Genomic DNA, 23,368 nt, shown 5'->3' on the forward strand with positions numbered 1-23,368 from the left:
GTTTTGCGTGGGACTATCACAGGCCTACATTGTGTTTGAAGCACCTTCTTGATTCTCGCTGTTGAAGAGCAATGCGGGGATGGCGATTGCATCTTTCAGCACGATCGAGCATCTGTTCATAATGCACGGCCTGTGGCGGAGTGGTTACACGACAATAACATCCCTGTAATGGACTGGCCTGCAGAGAGTCCTGACCTGAATCCTATAGAACACCTTTTGGATGGTTTGGAACGCCGACTTCGTGCCAGGCCTCCCTTGAGTGCAGCACTCCGTGAAAAATGGGCTACCATTCCCCAAGAAACCCTCCAGGACTGAAAGTATGCCTGCGGGAGTGGAAGTTGTCATCAAGGCTAAGGGTGGGCCAATACCGTATTGAATTCCAGCATTACCGATGGAGGGCGGCACGAACTTGTAAGTCATTTTCAGCCAGGTGTCCGCATACTTTTGATCACAAAGTGTAGCCAGAGTATCTCTGACCTGTTCACTACACTGAGGCGACAAGAATCATGGGATAGCTCCTAATACCGTGTCGGACCTCCTTTTGCCTGGCTTAGTGGAGCAGCTCGACATAGCATGGACTCAACATGCCGTGGGAAGGCCCTTGCAGAAATACTGAGTCATGGAGTCACGCTGCCTCTACTGTAGTCCGTAATTGCAGAAGTGTTGCCGGTGCTGGATTTTGTGCAAGAAGTGGCTTCTCGATTACATACCATGAATGTTCGATGAGATTCATTTCGGGCGATCTGAGTGGCCAAATCATTCGCTCGAATTGTGCAGAATGTTCTTCAAATCAATCATGGACAACTGTGGTCCTATGATATGGCACATTGTCATCCTTAAAAACTCCATCGTTATTTGGGCACACGATGTGCATGAATAGCTGCAAATCATCTCCAAGTAGTCGAACATAACCATTTCCAGTCAATGATCAGTGCAGATGGACCAGAGGACCCAATCTATTCCGTATAAACACAGTCCACACCCTCATGGAGTCACCACCAACTTGTACAGTGTCTTATTGACAACTTGAGTCCATGGCTTCGTTGGGTCCGCTCCACACTAGAACCACATCATCAGCTCTTACCAGCTGAAGTAGTGGCTCATCTGACCACGCCACGGTTTTCCAGTCATCTATGGTCCAATCGATATAGTCTCGATTCCAGGAGAGGCGTTGCAGGCGATATCGTGCTGTTAGCAAAGCCAGTTGCGTCGGTCGTCTACTGCCATAGTACATTAACGCCAAATCAAGCCGCACTTTTCCAACGGACACGTTTGTCGTGCTTCCGACAATGGTTTCTACGGTTGTTTCACGCATTGTTGCTTGTCTGTTTGCAAACGACGCTGCATTGTCCGTGGAAAGAGGTAATGCGTGATATTTGGTATGCTCGCACACTCTTGACATTGTGGATCTCGGAATATTAAATTACCTAACAATTTCCGAAATGGGATGTCCCATGCTTCAGGCTCCACCTACTATTCTGCGTTCGGAGTCTGTTACTTCCCATCGTGCGGCTATAACCACGTCGTAAACCTTTTCACGTGAATCACTTGAGTACAATGACAGCTCTGCCAATGCAATCTCCTCTTATACCTTCTGTACGCGTACTACTGCCATCTGTATATGTGCATATCGCTATCCCATGACTACACTGTTCCCCTCGATGTACATCGATTCTTAGGCTGGATGGGGATGGGTAATAAAGGGCATTTTTCCTTCTCGTATTGTAGGTATGGACATCACTGTTCCTCTCGAATTTTGATCGATTATTTATGACGAAATTCACTAGCGAAAATATGTATTGTGATGCCGCAGTTAAGATGCCTAGCTCCTTGAAGAGGTATGTACGTGACGTCCATCGGTGCTCGCTTTTGTGCAGTCAACACATTCTTTCTAAATGATCAGTACCCCAGAAAATTATTCTTTAACACATAATTGAATGGAAATACGTCAGGAGGTTGATATATTTGTTCCAAACATTAGCAGTTATACGAAGAGAAAAAGTAGCTGAGCTAAGACATAGACTTCTTCCTGTTCAAGTTTTCATCAGTAGGTACATCCAATAATTTGGATCCTTCTCCCCTGTTTAATGACTCCTGCTTATGTGTTACATCAGTTGCTGAGATGACTCTATTTGTAGTACAGAAATGAACGTGGTGCCCTTCTTCGAGTTTTAGAGATAGTCAATTTTCGGAGGACCACTCAATAATTCTTTGGAAAATATCATTTACCATCTCTTCTGTTGCTTTCTCTCTCATGGCATTTATTACAACATTAATATTATCTGCAAAAAGTATCAATTTTGCTTGTTGAATATTAATAGAAACATCAGTCACATATATAAGGAGTAGGTTCAAATGGCTCTGAGCACCATGGGACTTAACTTCTGAGGTCATCAGTCCCCTAGAACTTAGAACTACTTAAACCTAACTAACCTAAGGACATCACACACAACCATGCCCGAGGCAGGGTTTAACCTACGACCGTAGCGGTCGCGCGGTTCCAGACTGTAGCGCTTAGAACCGCTCGGTCACTCCGGCCGGCTAAGGAGTAGGACTGGGTCCTAAAATTGAACGCTGTGGGACTCCATTTCTGATTTTTCCCGTCACTAAAAATACTCAATGTCAGTATTCAAAAAACTGTGACTGACGCCCGAACAACAGGGACTTACACGCACTGACAATAGAAAATAGTGCATTAAGAATGGCTAGCTACTAGCCAAACTCTGGATTTCCATAATAAAATCTAAAAAAGGACAACTGATTTCTGCACTCTATATTTTATAGGAACGGAATATGTTCCTCTTTAAAAGGCTATGACAGGAAAAGGGGGAAACAGCAACCTCAGTCCTCATTCCGTCTTCCTACCAAAATTTTTACATGCCAACATATTCTCGTTTTTTGTGCTAAACGAAAGTAACAAAGAGAGAGTGACGGTGGTAGACAGAGGAGAAAATGGCAGTTGGAGAGAGAGAGAAGACGGTGATGGTGGGAGAGAGAAAGTGACAGTGAAAGAGAAACAGACATCGATGAAGAATAGCTGTGGGAGCCAAAGAGAGATAGTGATGCTCAGTGACAGACAGTGACAATGAAGGAGAAAAAGAGATGGCTGGAGGTAGAAGCAACGGGAGCAAAAGAGAGAGGAGACAGTGGAAATTAAAAATAGAGATGAATGGAGAGTATATATAGACTTTGGGGAGAGTGGCGGGGGGGGGGGGGGGGGGGAGGGGGGCAAGAAGTCCGAGAAGTCTGAACCCTCCCAGAGCGGTGAAATTTAACACGGTAGGTAGTATAGGGGAGGTCGCACTTTGGTCCGAAATGTGAAAGATGTGGGTATAGGGCAAGAAGTAAATTAAACCCTCCCCCGTGATAAACGCCCAGAATTTTTGAACTGCCGAGGACAGCAGCGAGAAATAAATAAAGAAAAAAAGGAGGCAGTGTAAGTGAGAGAAGAGACAATGGCAATATATATGGGGGAAAAAGAAGATACTGGGAAAGACACATATATGGAGACTGTCTCTCATAAGAACCATCAGATGTATTTTCTCTGGTGTTTCATCATACATCTGCAATTTCGGTTTTTCATTGCATAGCTTCAGTCAACACAAATAAATACAGCTCATCGCGTCTTTCATACGATGCCCAGTGTCGACGGAAAGCATTACAAACAAAATGGTTTTAAAGCGGAATTTTACACTCGATAGAGCGGTGCCAGATTGGTCTGGTCCGATATTCGTTTTATCGCTATGTACACTACTGGCCATTAAAATTGCTACACCACGAAGATGACGTACTACAGACGCGAAATTTAACCGACAGGAAGAAGATGCTGTGATATGCAAATGATTAGCTTTTCAGAGCATTCAAACAAGGTTGGCGCCGGTGGCGACACCTACAACGTGCTGACATTAGGGAAGATTCCAACCGATTTCTCATACACAAACAGCAGTTGACCGGCGTTGCCTGGTGAAAAGTTGTTGTGATGCCTCGTCTAAGGAGGAGAAATACGTAGCATCACGTTTCCGACGTTGATAAAGGTCGGATTGTAGCCTATCGCGATTGCGGTTTATCGTATCGCGACATTGCTGCTCGCCTTGGTCCAGATCCAATGGCTATTAGCAGAATATGGAATCAGTGGGTTCAGGAGGGTCATACGGAACGCCGTGCTGGATCCCAACGGCCTCGTATCACTAGCAGTCGAGATGACAGGCATCTTATCCACATGGCTGTAACGGATCGTGCAGCCACGTCTCGGTCCCTGAGTCAACAGATGGGGATGTTTGCAAGACAACAACCACCTGCTCAAATAGTTCGCCGACGTTTGCAGCAGCACGGACAATCAGCTCGAAGACCATGGCTGCGGTTACCCTTGACGCTGCATCACAGACAGGAGCGCCTGCGATGGTGTACTCAACGACGAACCTGGGTGTACGAATGGCAAAACGTCATCTTTTCGTATGAATCCAGGTTCTGTTTACAGCATCATGATGGTCGCATCCGTGTTTGGTGACATCGCGGTGAACGCACATTGGAAGCGTGTGTTCGTCAACGCCATACTGGCGTATCACCCGGCGTGATGGTATTGGGTGACATTGGTTACACGTCTCGGTCACCTCTTGTTCGCATTGACGGCACTTTGAACAGTGGACGTTATACGTGGCTCTACCCTCCATTCGATCCCTGCAAAATCCTACATTTCAGCAGGATAATGCACGACCGCATGTTGCAGGTCGTGTACGGGCCTTTCTGGATACAGAAAATGTTGGACTGCTGCCCTGGCCAGTACATTCTCCAGATCTCTCACCAATTGAAAACGTCTGGTCATTGGTGCCCGAGCAACTGGCTCGTCACAATACGCCAGTCACTACTCTTGGTAAACTGTGGTATCGTGTTGAAGCTGCATGGGCAGCTGTACCTGTACACGCCATCCAAGCTTCCAAGCTTTGTTTGACCCAATGCCCAGGCGTATCAAGGCCGCTATTACGGCCAGAGGTGGTTGTTGTGGGTACTGATTTCTCAGGATCTATGCGCCCAAATTGCATGAAAATGTAATCACATGTCAGTTCTAGTATAATATATCTGTCCGATGAATACCCGTTTATCATCTGCATTTCTTCTTGGTGTAGCAATTTTAATGGCAGTAGAATACGAAGACTAGCCAGTCCTCCAGCTGCGACAGGACTCCCCTGGTGCGCGCTGACTGCTGCTACCAAGTATCCAGCACTGCTGAGTCGCTGCTGAAGTGCTGATAAATCTTCGTGTTTCTTCGTCCCTATTAATGCATATCGATAAAACGAATGTCGGATTAGAGTACTCTGGGGGCGATCAATCGAATGGGAGTGTAAAATTCAAATTTAAAAATAATTTTGTTTGCAATGGGAAACAAACGGACGCTTTCTGTTGTCACTGGGAGTCGCATGAAAGACGTGACGAGCAGTAATTATTTGTACTGTCTCCAGCTACGCCATGAAAAACGAAATTGTAAACATCTGCCGAAACAGGAGAGAAAATGCGCCTGACGACTCTTCGGAGAGACACCCGATGTATACAGTGGTAAAGAAAGGGAGATATTGAATATGAAGGCTTAATTACAAAGGGAGACAGCGTAAAAGGATTTAGAACGTTCTGTGTTAAAAGCGCGCGGATAGATTCGTATGCCAAGATTTTTGGTCAGGAAGGCGGAATGAGGGTTGAGGGACCTGCTTCCCACTTCTCTGTACAAGTGTTTTAAACAGGAATATATTCACCTTTTTGTGCTCCGTGTAACGTCTCCCAATTTGGACATTAAAGGCTGCATGATTTTTGTAACTTATTCGTAAAAGTCTGAAGTGTAAAGTAATTATTTTTCAATAGAGACATAGTCCGATCAATATAGCTATCATGCAATTACAGATAATAAAAATATATTCTTGTTCTATACAAGAATCGCTCGTAATAGCAGCTACGTCTTCTGTCTGTCTTACTTTTGTTTTCGCTTTTCTTGGAGAAAGAGTCATTTACGTTGAGGAGGCGTGTGTGTTGTAATTGTTAATATATGTACGAAATGTTAGCCTTGCTATTACTGAAAGTAACCTTCCGATCACTCATGTCACCGTTTTGAACATTTAAACAATTTCTAGAGATTTATAGCTGCCACGCCGCCACGAAAAAGAACATCTCTGGTGTGCAACAATCAGCCGCCATTACGCGGCAATTTCACATATTACAAAATATTTAATGTCTTTTTCCACAGCAGTAGCCACAAAGCAGTTTAAAGCATTTTATTTAATAATAGCTTGCATAGCAAAGAGTTTATTTTAAAGAATTTTAAAATGTATAAATCGTTTAAGCGGCTTGTATATTAGAAGTGAACCCACCAAAGTAAGTGCAAAGGCAGTATCTAACTCTCTTTACATATTCGCATTTCACTGGCTTGCCTACGGAAGTCTGACCTCTAGTATATGCATGTTTACGTAATTTATAGGCAGGGTTGTTGTCGGAATATCAATGAACGGACTCATAAGCAAGAGTAAAATGAAGTATCCGACAGCAGCATTTTAGCATTTTTCCGCTGGTTATTAAAAACGCTTAAAATGCTAATGCAGATATATACTGTATCTGATGTTTCATTCGCAACATTCTTTTCTTCTCTAGGACCTTCGTTACTGCTCGATAATGCCCCAGTTATTTTCTAATATTACAGCTAAAATTAATAGTGAAGTTCAGACGGAATTTATAATTTACCTCAAGAGTTCAATAAATACAAACTTTTCAAAGGATACAGCCAAATGCAGGCAGCAGTAATTACTAAATATCCTGCTAGCAAGAGTCACCATCAAATATCTGAAGTGTACCGATCCGTAGCGCCCCCAAGCGTGCGAATGTCAGTGTAAATTAAATGTATTGGTACGTTCATTCCATCCAATTTGCCTCTACAAATATGAACTGTTCCCTTTGAAAGAGCACGAAATTATATTGCGGTGACCGAAATATTGGAGCCGGTGGCGGCGGGGGAGCGAACCGGTCCCTCCGTCCCTCCGTGTTTGCCGACACGCGCTGGGCCGGAAAACACCAGACTGCCCCACGTGGGAGCCCGCCGGGTTTTGTTTGAAGAGTTTTAAATATAGGGCCCTCCTTTACTAAAAAGTAGCGTACTCTCCTTCGCTTTTCGTTGCAGCTGAAAATGTTAGTGGAATTGTTTACTTCTCCTGGAAATGTCTAATATAATCAAATTAAATGCTTCTTGTATTGTGACGTACCCACGTCGCTTCTTTTTATTTGTGAAGCATCTTCAATGGCCTGCAATACATATGTTTTTTGTATGTATATAGTCAGCGCTTTTTTTCTAAAAAAAAGTGTGAGGGTACTCCGTCGTGGGATATAATGCAGCGAAAATTAGCTATAACTGAAGAATGGGATACCACCCGTCTGCTTTTAGCCATGACGTCATCAACATGTCGAACTACAAAAGAATGGTATCGGACTCTTCAGTTGACTTTACAGCTCAAATGAAGCAGGCGATACCGAGAAACACACAAACATACAAGAGAAACTGCAATCGAACACTTCAGCTTACATCACCTCAAACGAAGCATGCGATTTGAGCGTACGCATATCCGTTTAGCACTACCATCGCCCACTATTAGCGGGCGAAGGCACTAAATGCTTGTCGAACTGGCTGCCAGCGATTCAGCTGTCGAGAACAGTTGCCGCAGCTTCGAAATGCTTGAAACAGTCAATGACATCGAATTTCCCACTAAAAACTGCATTGGTATCGTTCGTATTGCAATTACCAACACGAAAAAATGAAATAAAAAATTTACGTCCGTGAAATAAATCTTTGGCACTCTTCTAAGTTGTCTACATCGTAAAAAATTACTTTGTCGACGAAAAAGTTTAGGGGTACGCATCCCCCAGCGTTCCCCCAGAGAAACAGCACTGTATATAGTAACTGCGGTGTACAATAATTCCACATATATCGCTGCACTACACTTTTTATTCTTTGAGAAACAACTTTTTTTTTTGCAGCACCCGTTTCGCGGGGTTAAATTACTGTCTGGTTCTATTTACGATGTTTGATCTTATTAATCTACATGTTCTGTCCTGGATTTACACTTAGCTAGTCTGCGTGCAGCAGGTTGTCCGATTATTCGGCACTTCTCGGACACATTTCATCTAAACACCTGTTTCACTGTTTACTGCGTTGTGACTCGCATGTCTACTTTATGTACCCGTTGAATTGCTTACTGTTGCTGTCTGTTCGTCTTTTGTTTGTGTTGTAGTGTCTGTACCTTATTTCACGTTGTTTTGATTGTCAAATAAGGGGTTCTCTTTCGTTAGATTAAGTTATAATTTGCTCTTGTTGTGTTCTACATCTCTAAAGTACACCGTCATAGGTTTCAGGTTTTAGCATGTATGCATGCTTCTGGCATCTGTTGATCTTTTGGCGAACCAGCTTTATCTATACCTGTAGCCTCACGCTGTACATATGAACATTCGTGACAGCTGTCTCAACGGTTTCTCATACATTCATTTGTCGTATATTCATTTCCGTATGGGTCCATAGCACAAAGCATAATTTTGTTGCTCTGTGTTGCTCAATTTTTATCTAGGGTTGGCAACGTAATTATGTGTCTGCATCATGTACAAAGTAGTAGTACTTTGTAATCGGAGGTATATCGGCAGTTTTACCTGAACCTCAAGCTACACAATATCCTTAATGAAAATAATGGTAACGATGACGATGATGTTTTGGATTAGGCCATAACTGTATGTATGTGTGTGTGTGTGTGTGTGTGTGTGTGTGTGTGTTTGTGTGTGTGTGTGTGTGTGTGTGTGTGTCTGTGTGTCTGTGTGGTGCATTTAGTAGCTGTTCTTTATGTTCTGATTCCAATTTAACATTAATTACAAACTTCACAACTGTGAAAAGACACAGTTGTCAATGACCTACATGTGGAAAATTGGTGAGGTAACAAATAATAATAAGTTTAATCCCAAATATTAATTAACAATTCATAATAATAAATGGGTACATTACTTTTTCATAGGAATTGTGAGATGTTGACACTTGGTTAAGAAACAAGCAGATCTATGACACTGGTGGTTTGTCTACAAATCCGATTTTCATAAACATCTACTTTTTCTCAAAACTTTTCTTTCTGTGCTCTGGGTCCTTGTAGTTCTCAGAACGTCATACGGCAAAATATAGACAGCTTTTCATTTAGTTGGGAGGAGACCAAACACGAGGTCGTCGGTCTCATCGGAGTAGGGAAGGACGGGGAAGGAAGTCGGCCGTGCTCTTTCAAAGGAACCATACCAGCATTTGCCTGGAGTGATTTAGTGAAATCACGAAAAACCTAAATCAGAATGGCCGGACGCGGGACTGAACCGTCGTCCTCCCGAATGGGAATCCAGTGTGCTAACCACTGCGCCACCTTGCTCGGTCTTGTCATTTAGTTGCTTTACACACATCATATCTTTAAGATTATACAAGCAACTAAAAAACGACATAAAACATAAAAATTACGTGTTTGCTTTTTTTTGTGACCTGTATGCTCGGTTTTCTACTTCATTTCTTCTTTTAGCTAAACTATGAATTGCGCTGCATTGAAAGAATATGTTAAACCTAGTATATGAATGCCTGGTTTTAAGGTGGAGATATTGCGATGTGACATTACTGTTGTTTTAAAATTCATATTTGTTATTGCTAAAACAATAGTAGCTCAGAAACTGTCCAGTTTGTTCTCAGTGATGGTTTAGAGAAGAAGCATTGCAAAATAATTAAAATTTCATATGAAGCTTTTTGATAGTTGATCATTTATTTTCGCAAATGCCGAACTACAATACCTCGAATCACTGCGTTAAGCTTTTGGTAATCATTAATCTAATACTGAATGAGTCCATGGCCTTCATTTGATTATTAGACATCATCATCACGATCGTCATCATGAGTGGCAATATTGGAAACCGTAGTTGCGATAAATAAAAAATAAATTATTTGCCAGCTGTAAGGGGAAACAATTGCGTTTCATTTTAGTAATTAGTCACCTTAAGAGAAAACCGTTTAGAACTGGGACTTCGTAAGCTTCTCTGGCGTAATATTTCTTGATAGTCTTCTTGGACTTTGCAGCTCGTGGACACAGTCGTGCTCAGGCACTCGGCCAGTGCACATCCCGCGGTGACGGGCGGTAGCGCGGGCCAGTGTTTACGTCGCGAGCAGTGCTGCGGTGGAGAGCTGAGCAGCGTGTGCGAGCGCTGTTAACGTTTGTTTCTGTACCACTGTTGTAAGTAAGATGTCGACAATTAACAGAGCGAACAGCGTTCAATGTGTTTTCGATCGTGCTGCCTTGCGACCGACGGCTTTTGAAATCCATGAGTGGATTTTTGAGGATCTGAAATTGCCGGAAGATATAGTCGACACATTCCAGTTGGACTTTGTGCAGTACTCGTTATTTATCAAATTTATTTCGAGTGACACTTATGAGAAATTCGTTGAGGAGCATGCTGGTGTGAGACCATTTCGTCATAATGATGGCAGTATTAGTAACGTCCAAATCGTGCCTTCGGGATACGGAGTGAGAACCGTCAGGGTATTTAATGTGCCACCCGAGTGCCCTAATGATCTGATTGCACGTTCTCTGTCACTGTACGGCGCTGTTTTGTCAGTTACCAATGAAAAATGGTCGAGTGCATATCGCTACCAAGTTAACAGCGGGGTGCGAAGTGTACGTGTCGACTTAAAAAAGCATATACCTTCGTATGTTGCCATTGGCGGCTGTCGTGCACAGGTAACTTACATTGGACAACCCCCTACCTGTTCGATCTGCCATTCAACGGAACATCTGCGGATGAACTGTACACGTCGACGTCCATTTCAACTTCCACGGGAACATCCTGCAGACGCTAGTGAAAAGCTTGTTCCGCTATTGAGTGAGGTCGTCGCGGGGACGGTACCACCACCTCGGCAGCCGGAACGTGTTAGCGATGCGGAGATGCCAGTTCAGGTGGAATGCAGTGCCAAAGACATTCGCGGTAGGACGGATGTCGATCCGGCACCGTCATCCTCACCGGGGCAGTTACCGCTGGACACCAACGATGCCCCAGCCACCTCTGAAACTAAGCCGTCTGAGATACAGGAGCGGGTGCAGATCAGTATGCCTGAGCCACCCCTATCGGTAGAGACTGCAGCAGAATCGAAGAAAGGCCGTCGAAGGAGAAGCAAAGGGAATAGTAGAAAAGAGGAAAAGACGGATGATTTGAGACCCGTACACGTGTCAGAAAGTGGCAGCGAGTCTGAACCTCAATCTTCTTGCTCCGTGCGCTGCGAGGACACAGCGAGGCAAGCACGCATTCGAGAACAAACAAAACACCTGAAGGCACTACTGAGTGCTGAGAGGGAACAGAGCACTGTAACGGCTAAGAGGAAGAGCGAACAGAGCTGCGAGCAGTTGCAGCAGCGCTCCCGCAGGCACTCGCTGACGTCAGTCGCAGCCCCGCGTGGTGGCCAGGCGGACGCGACCACGCTGACAGACTCAGCCGGCGGTGGCGGGCAGGGCGGTGCGCGCACCGCGCAGCACCCCGACAGCAATGAGCCATGGTGGCGGCAGGACGAGGAGATGCAGCAGTGGCTGCTCTCGCGCATGACCAACGCGCTGCGACATTTCCACTCTCTGACCCGTTATTGGTTTTGACATTTCGTTTCGTACTCCAGACGTTCCCCACGAGTTTGATTCAAAGCCGTCGAGAAGGATGATCCAACACAGAGCTCATTGTCCTCTGAACCATCATGTGCGATAGCCAAACCTACAACGTTACCACACTTAACGTCAATAGAATTCAAAGTGCGGTGAAACTCCGTTCGCTAACTGATTTCTTGTATGGTACCAGCGTTGACATTGCCCTACTACAGGACGTAGTCACAGTCTTAGAAGTGCCCGGTTACGTTCTCATTGATAACATCAATCTCCAGGATGCTGTAGGCACTGCCATACTTCTGCGCGACGGTATACCCTTCACGGATGTGCAGCGGCTGCCTAGTGGTCGTGGCATTTCTCTTCGAGTGAATGGTGTGCAGATTGTTAACGTGTACGCCCCCTCAGGTAGCACTCATAAGAGGGATCGCTCAACATTTTATAAAAACGAGGTTCCCATTCTTCTTAGCGCTTATCGTGCACATCTCATCCTCGGTGGTGACTTCAATTGTGTGCTCAACGATAGAGACCAAACTCCTAACACGAACAGATGTATCGAACTTGAACATTTAATTCATGGCATGCGTCTTCACGATACATGGCAACAACTGCACGGTGAACGGGTAGCGTACACCTACGTAACCAGTCATTCTGCCAGTCGGCTGGATAGGATCTATGTGTCCGAGGCCCGCCAGCGACACGCTGTGAACTGTGACATAGCTCCTGTCAACATCTCCGACCATTGTGCGTATCAGTGTTACCTTAACCTACACCGCCAGCAAATATACCGCGGGAAAGGCTACTGGAAATTGAATGTCAGCCTTCTGCAGGATGCCCAACTTGAAGAGGAGGTGAACATAACGTGGCAACAGCTCCAGCGGCAACGTCGTCGTTACGATAGCGCTCTCCAGTGGTGGACTCAGTGTGCTAAGCCTAAATTACGCCTCACCCTCATGAGTTACGCCCGACAAAAAAGCTTTTAGCAGAAACAGACTATTGAGTTTTATTATCGCTGTTTGAGAGAACTGTACAGTCGCGCTACCAATCCTTCTCGCGATATCGACATAAAGATCAAACGATATAAAGCGAAAATCACGGCGATACAACGCCAACGAATGCAAGGCATCATCGTGCGAGCCCACCCCAAGGACGTTGCCGCCGACGAACGGGCCTCTCTGTACCACATCCTGAGAACGACGAAACGGTGTAAAGCCATGTTGATTGAAGCCGTCGTTGATGACGCTGAGAATGCCATCACGAAGCAACGTGACATCATCTCGCACGTCTACGACTATTATAGTCAACTTTACAAGAAGCAAGCCGTTGATGAAAACTCGTGCGACGACTTTCTTAGGACGTTGAACTGTCGCTTGTCACAACAGGATAATGAAAATCTGGAATCTCTTTTCACAGAGAACGAAATCCGACTGGCGGTCCACAGTGCAAAGAAAGGGAAGTCACCAAGACCCGACGGTCTCAGCGCTGAGTTTTACCAGCGTTACTGGAACCTCCTCGGTCCGACATTCCTCCAGATAGCGAATGAACTCTGGCACCTGGAAGTTATACCCAAGGCATTTACGGAAGGTATCATCCTGCCCTTACCGAAAAAAGGGAACAGTAGGAAGGTCGAAAACATGCGACCCATCACACTCCTGAATGCCGATTTCAAAATCATCACCAGATCGATTAAGCTAAGGATGCAAACCGTTATGCACAAGGTTTTGGGCAGTTACCAGTACAGTGCAGTGCAAGGCCGAAGTGCAATTTCGGCAGCCTGCGATTTGAGGGACATCATCTGTTCGTATGCTGTAACCAAAGGACAGGGCGCTCTGATCTTTCTAGATTTTGAGAAGGCTTATGACCGTGTACGTCATGACTTCCTTTTTAAAAGCATGAAGAAACTAGGATTTGGACTTCATATCATAGAATTAATTCGCAAACTTACTAAAAACGCCTCCTCACGGATTCTCATTAATGGCCATTTTACAAAAGAAGTTTTACATTGAGCAATCCGTCCGCCAAGGATGTCCTCTGTCAATGATTTTGTACGCCATTGCAGTGGAGCCGCTACTGAACAACTTGGCGCATAGCGGGATCGGACTTAGCGTCGAGTCCGTCACTATCCCATGCATTGCGTATGCTGACGATATATGCGTAACTGTGTCATCATCACAACAACTTCTGTCAGAGGAAACTCTTTTACAAACATTCACGTTTCTTTCAGGAGCAATACTCAACAGAACTAAAACCACAGCTTTGCAGATCGGTGGCGGTATCGGAGACATTTCCCATGTTACCTGGTGCAAGGTCAAGGATTCTCACACAACCCTCGGTGTTACCTTTGAGGCCAAACCAGACAAATTCCTGACGAAGAACTGGTCACACATGCTTAATAAATTACGTGCTGCTTTGATACTTCACACCGACCGTGACTTGAACATACTACAGAAAGTTAAGACCATCGAGATCGCCATCACGAGCAAGATGACTTATTTGGCGCAAATTCTTCCAATCTCCGACCATCTAGCCAAGAGTATACAACAAGCGTTATGTTGGTTTCTTTTTAGGGGGCACATTTTCAAAGTTCAATTCGATACCTTAACCTTACCTTCGTTCAAAGGTGGCCTTAACCTCATTAAAGTACACAAAAAATGTGTCACCCTGTTCCTAAATCGCATCAGGAAGGAGTTCCGTACCCGGAGGACCAGTATCATCACAAACCTCATTCAGCGGTGGAAGCCTCATAGCCTTGACCCACCCGTTAATATCGCCGGCATTCCACTTTGTTACCGACATGTGCGACTGTACTACATGGAAATGAGCTACATTCGACACAACATCGTCGATAACGGAAGCCTGACGAACAGGAAGCTTTATGGCTTTCTCACGACAACAAACCACAGGAATCGTCTCGAAGAAAAACATCCACATACACATTGGAGTATAGTATGGCGGAATGTGCACAGTGACGTGTTAGCGTCACGCGTCATAGCCGACTGGTATCTAACAGTCAACGATAAAGTAGCAACGAATGAAAAGCTACATAAAATTGGCCTTCATCCAACGCCCAACTGTGACGCATGCGGAAGGGTCGATACGCTTCTTCATAGGTTCACGTGCGGACATGCAGCAGAAATTACTACATTTCTTCGTCAACGTTTGTCGGTGATAGACCGTACGACACCCTGTGGTGTAGATCCTTTAGAGGTCTTTCAGCCACAAAAACTGAGATATCCACGAGCCAAAAACAACGCTGCAACGTGGATCATGGGCCACACAGCATCGTTTATTATGCAGAATAGGCATGCTACTTTCCTCGACTATTATTCTTACATAGAAATTGAACACTTTAAAATGAGACAACATTGTGACTACAGGAGGATATTTGTAAATATGCTAAACATCATAATTAACGGTTAAAAGCTTCAAATACAATATTTCGGATCGCAGAGGTTGCCAGTGACCTATATGTATGAATCCCATTTGATTCCTGGGACTTCAGTACTTGTCGGAAATTTACGATACTATTCAGATGCTCACCAATGCAGAAGGCATTTTTTTTCCCATTTTCGTTTTTCACATTTCCCATTTCCCTTCTCTCGCAGAGCAGCGGAGCAACTTACCTTCACTTAAGAAGTGATTGTCTTTTGTGCACCACAAAAATTTCTGTTTACTATTTGAACCAAAAAAAAAACACAAAAAAACACCTCAAGAAGACATTTCATTTCTTATATTGTGCTACGGCGCCCTAGCAATTAAAAAAAAAAAATTGCGACCTGGAGGCCGGGTGTAGTGGATGGTCTGAGGATGGGAGTACTGTTTCGCAGCATCCTATTAAAAAAAAAATTAAAAAAAATAAAAAAAGTGGTCTAGGGGCTAGCGTTGCTGCCTCTGGCTCACGGGGTCCCGGGTTCGATTCCCGGCCGAGTTACAGATTTTTCTTAGCCCGGGGACTGGGTGTTTGTGTTGTCATCATCATCATGGTCATTATCACCCTCATCATTCGTACTTTCATGTGTAGTAGATGGGGTGGTGACAGGAATGGCATCCGGCCACGCCTTTAAGTAACCATGCCAAATCCGTTCCTAACGATGCCGACCCTGCGCCGATGCGGGAAAAGGAGACAAGGAAAAGAAGGAGAGTCCACTCGGACTTTCACCGAGTGCTAAAATCAACACGATTTGATATTTCAGCGATCCATCCTACCGCCATCTTCAGAACGATGCTGCTGCTGAGCCCCGCTCAAAACTGATGCCAAGGTTGCAAATCTTCGTGCTGTAAAGGCCTCCGTACCGCGCACGGCGCATGCGCCGCCCATCACCGTTGCTGCCCTGCAAGACTGGCTGTTGGCGCCACCCTTAGGAGAACGCTGGCGGCAACGATATATCGGACTCAAAGAATTTTCAAACACCCGGGCTGGCCGCACTGAAAAAAGTTGTGTTCTGATGCGGGATAGTACAAGACTCCACGTCCTGCTAAGAGGAAAAGACCACTCTCTATTACTCAAACTGCGAACCTGTTTTCAATGGCTTCTTTATAAACACTGTTCCAGAAACCAGAAGCGTTGGCAACTATCACAGTCTCGTCAAGAGTCATCCCATGTCCCTCGTTTAAGCAGTCTTCTGTTACCGCCGACTTTTTTGTTTATATCTGTCGGTTTATGTAGGTACGATGTAAACCTAGTTGTTTCTTGTATACAATTTATTTTTTAATTAATCAGTTTTGAAGCCACTGCATACTTGTCATCAGAAGTGGATATTACAGGAACATTGTTTTCTCAACCATTTGAAGCAAGACGCTAGGGTCTTGCTCTTGCCGAATATAACGGAAACTTAGGCTTACTGTTTTCAGATACACACACACAGTATCTTAAAAGGGAACCTCCCCATCGCACCCCCCTCAGATTTAGTTATAGGTTGGCACATTCGATAGGCCTTGAAAAACTAAACACAGATCAATCGAGAAAACAGGAAGAAGTTGTGTGGAACTATGAAAAAGTAAGCAAAATATACAAACTGAGTAGTCCATGTGCATGATAAGCAACATCAAGGGGAGTGCGAGCTCAGGAGCGCCGTGGTCTCGTGGTTAGCGTGAGCAGCTGCGGAATAAGAGGTCCTTCGTTCAAGTCTACCCTCGGATGAAAATTTTTACTTTCTTTATTTTCGCAAAGTTATCTGTCCGTTCGTTCATTGACGTCTCTGTTCACTGTAATAAGTTTAGTGTCTGTGTTTTGCGACTGCACCGCAAAACCGTGCGATTAATAGACGAAAGGACGTGCCTCTCCAATGGGAACCGAAAACATTTGATCGCAAGGTCATAGGTCAACCGATTCCTCCACAGGAAAACTCGTCTGATATATTCTATACGACACTGGCGACGGCATGTGCGTCATATGACAGGAATATGTTGTCGACTCACCTAACTTGTACACTTGGCGAATGGGTAAAAAGATTCTTCTACCTTGCCCGATTTAGGTTTTCTTGTGGATGTGATAATCACTCCCAAAAAAGTGATGAAAACATAAGTGTTTGTCACATGATGAAAACATAAGCGTAGTCACATGATGAAAACATAAGCGTTTGTCACATAAACTGAAAATTAAAAAGTTAATCTTTTCACCCGAGGGAAGGCTTGAACCAAGGACCTCTCGTTCCGCAGCTGCTCACGCTAACCACGGGACCACGGCACCCACGAGCTTGCTTTTTACTTGTAGTTGCCTATGTTGCGCATGGACTACTCAGTTTGTATATTTTGCTTATTTTTTCATAGTTCCGCACAACTTCTTCCTGTTTTCTCGGTTGATCTGTGTTCAGTTTTTCAAGGCCTATCCACTGTACCAACTTTGAGGGGGGTGCGATTGGGAGGTTCCCTTGTTAGTATCGGTCCTACTCTACTGACAAATGGCTCTGAGCACTATGGGACTTAACAACTATGGTCATCAGTCCCCTAGAACTTAGAACTACTTAAACCTAACTAACCTAAGGACATCACACAACACCCAGTCATCACGAGGCAGAGAAAATCCCTCACCCCGTCGGGAATCGAACCCGGGAACCCGGGCGTGGGAAGCGAGAACGCTACCGCACGACCACGAGATGCGGACTACTCTATTGACAAAGCCCGTGCTCGGAAACCGAAAGTTAGCGACATCGATTACTGGTTGGACCATGGAATTTTTCAGTCTGACTTTAACTTGGCCCTCACCTTTAAGCGATGATAAGGTTCGCCGAGAACAATAACAACTGGTTCGGATTCCACGTTAAACTGCAAGTCCCCTTTCTGCTGTGGGATTACTGGGATAGGTTAGGGAGACGAAGTGGCCAAAGTGGCGTCCAATTGCAACTTCTAGTAGGTCGTTGAGCCACAAGAAATCATTATTGTTGCAGTATTTATTGCACTGGTTACACAGTAAATGAGCACTGACCGTTAGAACAGAGATTTCAAAGATGCTAAATATTACACTTTGCCACATTGTGTTTGACACGAGATTAAATTATATAATAAAATATTAACAAGAGTAGACAATGGCTACAAGTGAACACTGCAAGTTGCAGGCGTGTCTGTACCCTAACGAAATACGATTAAAATTGATCAAAAAGTTACAGATAAACAGAGTAAAATTCTTACTAAAAAACTATCAAGTGAATGAGGTACCAACATATGTGTCAGACGTAGATGACCATGAGAAGCTGCAGATGTGTACTTGAACGAAGCGTTTGTGGAACTGTGGCAATATAAAGTAATAAATGATAAATCAGTAACAGGTGTAACCTCCCCACAAAATTTTGAAAATGACAATAATTAAATGTTAATGGGAACCGTGTTAAACGTAACCTCCCAGCAAATTATTACAAGACAATACAAATGTTAATGTGAATAGAGCCAAGTGTGATTTCCCAGCAAAATAAAAGAAAAGTCTATGATAATGAAAACGTGCCAAAAGTTATTTCCCCACAAGATTACTGAATAATAATGACCCAAATGTTGTTGAGCTCCCACAAAACATCGTTAAATTGAAATAAAAGCGACTGTACCTTCGCTACAAAAATATTGAAAAATAATGGCCCAACGTAAACTCGACACAAAAATTGACAAATGAACATTCAATTGTAATGATTTTTTTTCTTTTTAATAACGATTGCTTTGAAAACAGAATTATTATTGGGGCATTTCTTGAACAAATTAATTACAATTACAATACATTATTAGCTGAGCGCAATGCTGCTTCATTACCTTATTTAACAATATACCTCGTCCTGAATCGTGACCAGAGACCCATGTCGACCCCCGCCGACTCCTCACACACTACTGTGCTGACTGACTACTGCAGACAGAGTGCAACTTGCAACTGAACTACATGCTCTCGCGACTCGCTACGTACCACAACTGCTCTTCCTGCCGGCTCGCTACACGCAACTGAACTGAACTCTCGCGCGGTCAAGCGCAGACTAGCAACGATAAATAACTCTCTGGTCAGAGATTCTGTCATGCCTCGCCATCGCTGTCAATGAATACACTGAATACATACGCGTTTCACAGGTGAACTAAAATAGTGAAGGAACTGTTATATTAATACAACTGATTTGAAGAATTTCGTCGTAATCCTGCTTCTATCGACGACGAATTTAGTGAAGTTCGATAAAATCGCTTTTTTCTAAAACATATCAGTGCTTTGCAAAACTGATGGATGCAGATTGGCATGTGACCTACGGTGAGACTGAGGCAGTCTTAGGAATATCGAGGAACGCACAACATTCGATATGGCATGGACATTCAGATGTTAAATTAATCTGTACCCACTAGATTCTGCACAGTTCGACCGATGCTGAAAAACTGGTTCGTGTCATTTGATACAGAAAATTTAATAAGGAAATTTCACCGCAGTAATGCAAGTCCGCATAGAATATCAAATAGTAATGCTAGTCGTCATAGAATATCATAACAAGACACCCAATTAGTATTTACGCTATCTGATCAAAAGTAACTGGATCCCCATTAATGAGCTTGAACGTGGGGTTGTGTCCACCCTTCGCCTGTTGACAGCTTGAATTCCGTTGGGTACACTTTTTGTGAGGTGTTTGAATGTGTGAAGGAACGGCAGCCCATTCGTCCTCAAAGGTCGAAATCAGACGAGGTAGGGATGTCGGACGCTGGGGGGTCTGGAACGAAGTCGACTTCTTGATCATCCCAAAGGTATGTCACTGGGTTCAGGCAAGACTTTGGGCAGGCCAGTCCATTTCACGAATGTTACTGTCCACAAACCATTGCCCCACTGATGCTGCTGTATGAGGGGAGCTCACTCGAACCACGATAAGCACCCCCTCCATGTTACACTGTTGGCAAATTACATGACGGCAGGTTAAGTCCTCCATGCAGTCGCCAAACACAGTCCCCACAGGGCACAGTGTGAACCATCACTCCAAATCACTCACCAGTCATCCACAGACCAGTTGTCTTGCTCTTTACACCACCTCAATCGTAGCCTAACAGCGACTACAGAAAATTATGGATTATGAGGAGCTGCTTGACCATTTTACCTTATTATTTCTAATTCCTTCACTCCCTACGCACAGTCATTGTGGTGGCTGGACTGCTAGTAGCACTTTGAAGCTCACGGGTGATTCCTTCCGCTCATTTCAAGCTATTTTTTACAACGACCCTCCGCAGTATTTGACAGTCTCTGCGCATTGTACATGAGATCTATCTCTTCTTTGTTTAGCTGTGGCTGTTCCCTCGCGTTTCCACCTCATAATCACACAGTCAATAGTCGAATAGGCAGTTTAGTAGGGTTAAAATGTCCCTGACTTGTTGCTTAGGTGACCTCCAGTGATTGGTACACGTTCGAAGTCAGCGAGCTCTCCTGACTAATCCATTCTGCTGTTACTACTTCTCTTCTGACAACACAGGACTCACTGCTTCCTTTTATACTGGCGGTTTCGCCTGTCGTAACACCTAGAGGTCATTTACGCATTACATAGGAGTTTTCGGGTACTTTTGATCACATAGTGTATTTGGACGAGCCACAAACTTAGCAGAAAAGAATGAGATTTTCACTCTGCAGCGGAGTGTGCGCTGATATGAAACTTCCTGGCAGATTAAAACTGTGTGCCCGACCGAGACTCGAACTCGGGACCTTTGCCTTTCGCGGGCAAGTGCTCTACCAACTTTTTTGTTTTTTGTTTTTTTTACTTTTTTTCAGAACACTTTTTGTGTGTTTTTATTTGGATACAAAATTAGGCAGTTCACAAACACTAAATGAAATGCATCCTCTGCAGAAACAAAAAAAATCATTGTAAAACAAATCACAAATGTAAAGGAACAGGGATACAGGGATGTTGTTTTTATTTATTTATTTATTTATTTTCCATAAAGATCACTCTGTTAAAAGGAACATGTAGATCATTTCATGGTATAGTATGCGCATTATATATGGAGCGGTGAGAGAAGCGTGAGGTTCATTATCAGCTGTCAAATGTGCACACCGACTGCACCCGGCACATCCCAACTGCGTGGGGGAGGGTCGAGGAAGACTGCCTGAAGATAGCTGGCAAAGGTTTTCCGATAGTGTGACCATCTATGAACCTCATTGTGGGCTTGCTGCAAGAAATACCAAAAGTCGAGTCGCGACTTGGCAGCATCCCCATAGAGGTACGCGATCGTCCAACCTTTGACCCAGATGATCGAGTGTGATTTAGTCGCCGGAAAGTAGTCACTCTCCGGATGTAAGAAGGAAGCAGGTGTAATATGTTGCGGGGTCACACGGAGGTAGCAAGCCACCATCTGTCTTCCTAGGAGCCATACGTCCTCCACCGCGATAAAAGTTAAGCGGTGATGGTCGTCATCCACTTGGCGGCATTTCGGGCATAGTGGAGTATCCACTAGTCCAATTGCATAGAGTCGTTGGTTGGTGTTGAACTTGCCACAGGTGACAGAGAACCACAGTGCCCGAACGAAGGTAGGAAGGAATTTTTGGTGCACATGTCTCCAAATCTTCGGCCAATGCAACTTGGGGTGGTTGAGTTCAATGACATTACGACTTATCCGTCGTTGCAGCCAAACATAAAAATCCTTCGCGCATGGTGGTCTCGTGCGCGGAAACTCGTCTCTGATATAACTAAGTTCCACGATAAATGTTGATACATGCGCAAAATGTGGCGTAATGTTGCCCACCGCTACCGGAGGTGTGAGGGACGCTGGAACTAGGAGATCCAGTAGGCGGGATGTAAGGGAATCACGCCCGCTACGCCATTGCTTGTACATCGTGGCTAGAAGGAGCGCCGTCGCTCGGCAGTGAACATTCGTAAGTCCGAGTCCCCCCTTGTCCGTAGGGAGCGTGAGCGTTGTGTATCGCACCTTGAGGGGCGATCCAATCATCACAAAATAGCCTAGTGCTGATTGAAGTCGACGTCCGAGCGTGAGTGGTAGGGGCAGGATCTGCGAAATATGCACCATTCGAGAAACCACATAAGTGTTCAGATATTCGACTCGCTGCAAAGGATCAAGGCGTCGTAGGAGATGTTGTCGGACCATGGTACGTGTTGTCTGTAAAATACGTCGGTAGTTAACTGCCGCAGTATGTTTTACAGATGAGGTAAAGTCTATGCCGAGATAGCGGAATCGTTGCACATAAGGAAACGGACTGATTTCTTCCGGCGTAAGGCCCCTTCCAACCGGCATTGATGCCGATTTGTTCATGTTCACTGCACTACCCGCCGTCACACTGTGGTCCAACAACAGGGCAAGGACCGTCTTCACCTCTTCTTCAGAACGAACGAGCAGCAGGAGGTCATCCGCATAGGCACGACATTTGAAGGTGCAGCCCCGCAGTTCCATCCAAGAAGGAGAATTTGTTAGCCTCCCAATTAATGGTTCCAACGCTATCGCGAACAGCAGCATCGAAAGAGGGCAGCCCTGGCGAATGGATCGTCGAATTTGAATGGGCCCTGCTATACGCCCATTAACCTGTACCAAGGATTGTGCGCCCCCATAAATCCTTCTAATGAGACCAGTAAAACGGTCTGGAAATCCCATTTGTTCCATTACAGCGTACAGATAGTTGTGGCGCACCTTATCAAAAGCACTGTCAAAATCAATCGCCACCATCGCCGCTTTAAGCCGCCACTCCTCCGCCAGCGCTATCACATCACGGCATTCGCCAGTAGCTGTTTGCACATTCACCGATCCACCCGGTGTCGTCTGTTCTGGAGAGAGAACGCTACGAATTAACATACGACATCGGGACGCTAGCAACCGTGCAAAGATCTTATAGTCGGCATTAAGCAGGGCGATGGGGCGATAAAGTGTGACCGTAATTCCTGGCTTCGGTTTGTGTACTGGCATCAAGAGGCCTTCCATAAAAGCCGGTGGAATAGGCGCATCGGAATTTAACATCTCGTTGTACATTTCCGACCATCGCGGTGCCATTTCGTTGCGAAATTCTCGATAAAATTCAGCAGAAAGTCCATCAATGCCTGGGGACCGATTCAACGCACCATTTGCGATCGCATCATGTACTTCCTCACAGCTAATGGCTTCCAGTAAGGTTCCCGCGGCTTCCACCGTCAGTGTACGGGAGACGTACGTGGCTATACGTTCGAGGTCATCGACAGGGGCTGCTTCTTCCCGATAGATGTGTTGGTAATGGTCGACGAATGCAGAGACAATGTCCGCTTGACACGTCACTCTTCGGTCTTCGCGGGTAA

Source organism: Schistocerca cancellata, chromosome 5 (assembly GCF_023864275.1).
Source record: "Schistocerca cancellata isolate TAMUIC-IGC-003103 chromosome 5, iqSchCanc2.1, whole genome shotgun sequence".
Lineage (NCBI taxonomy): Eukaryota > Metazoa > Arthropoda > Insecta > Orthoptera > Acrididae > Schistocerca > Schistocerca cancellata.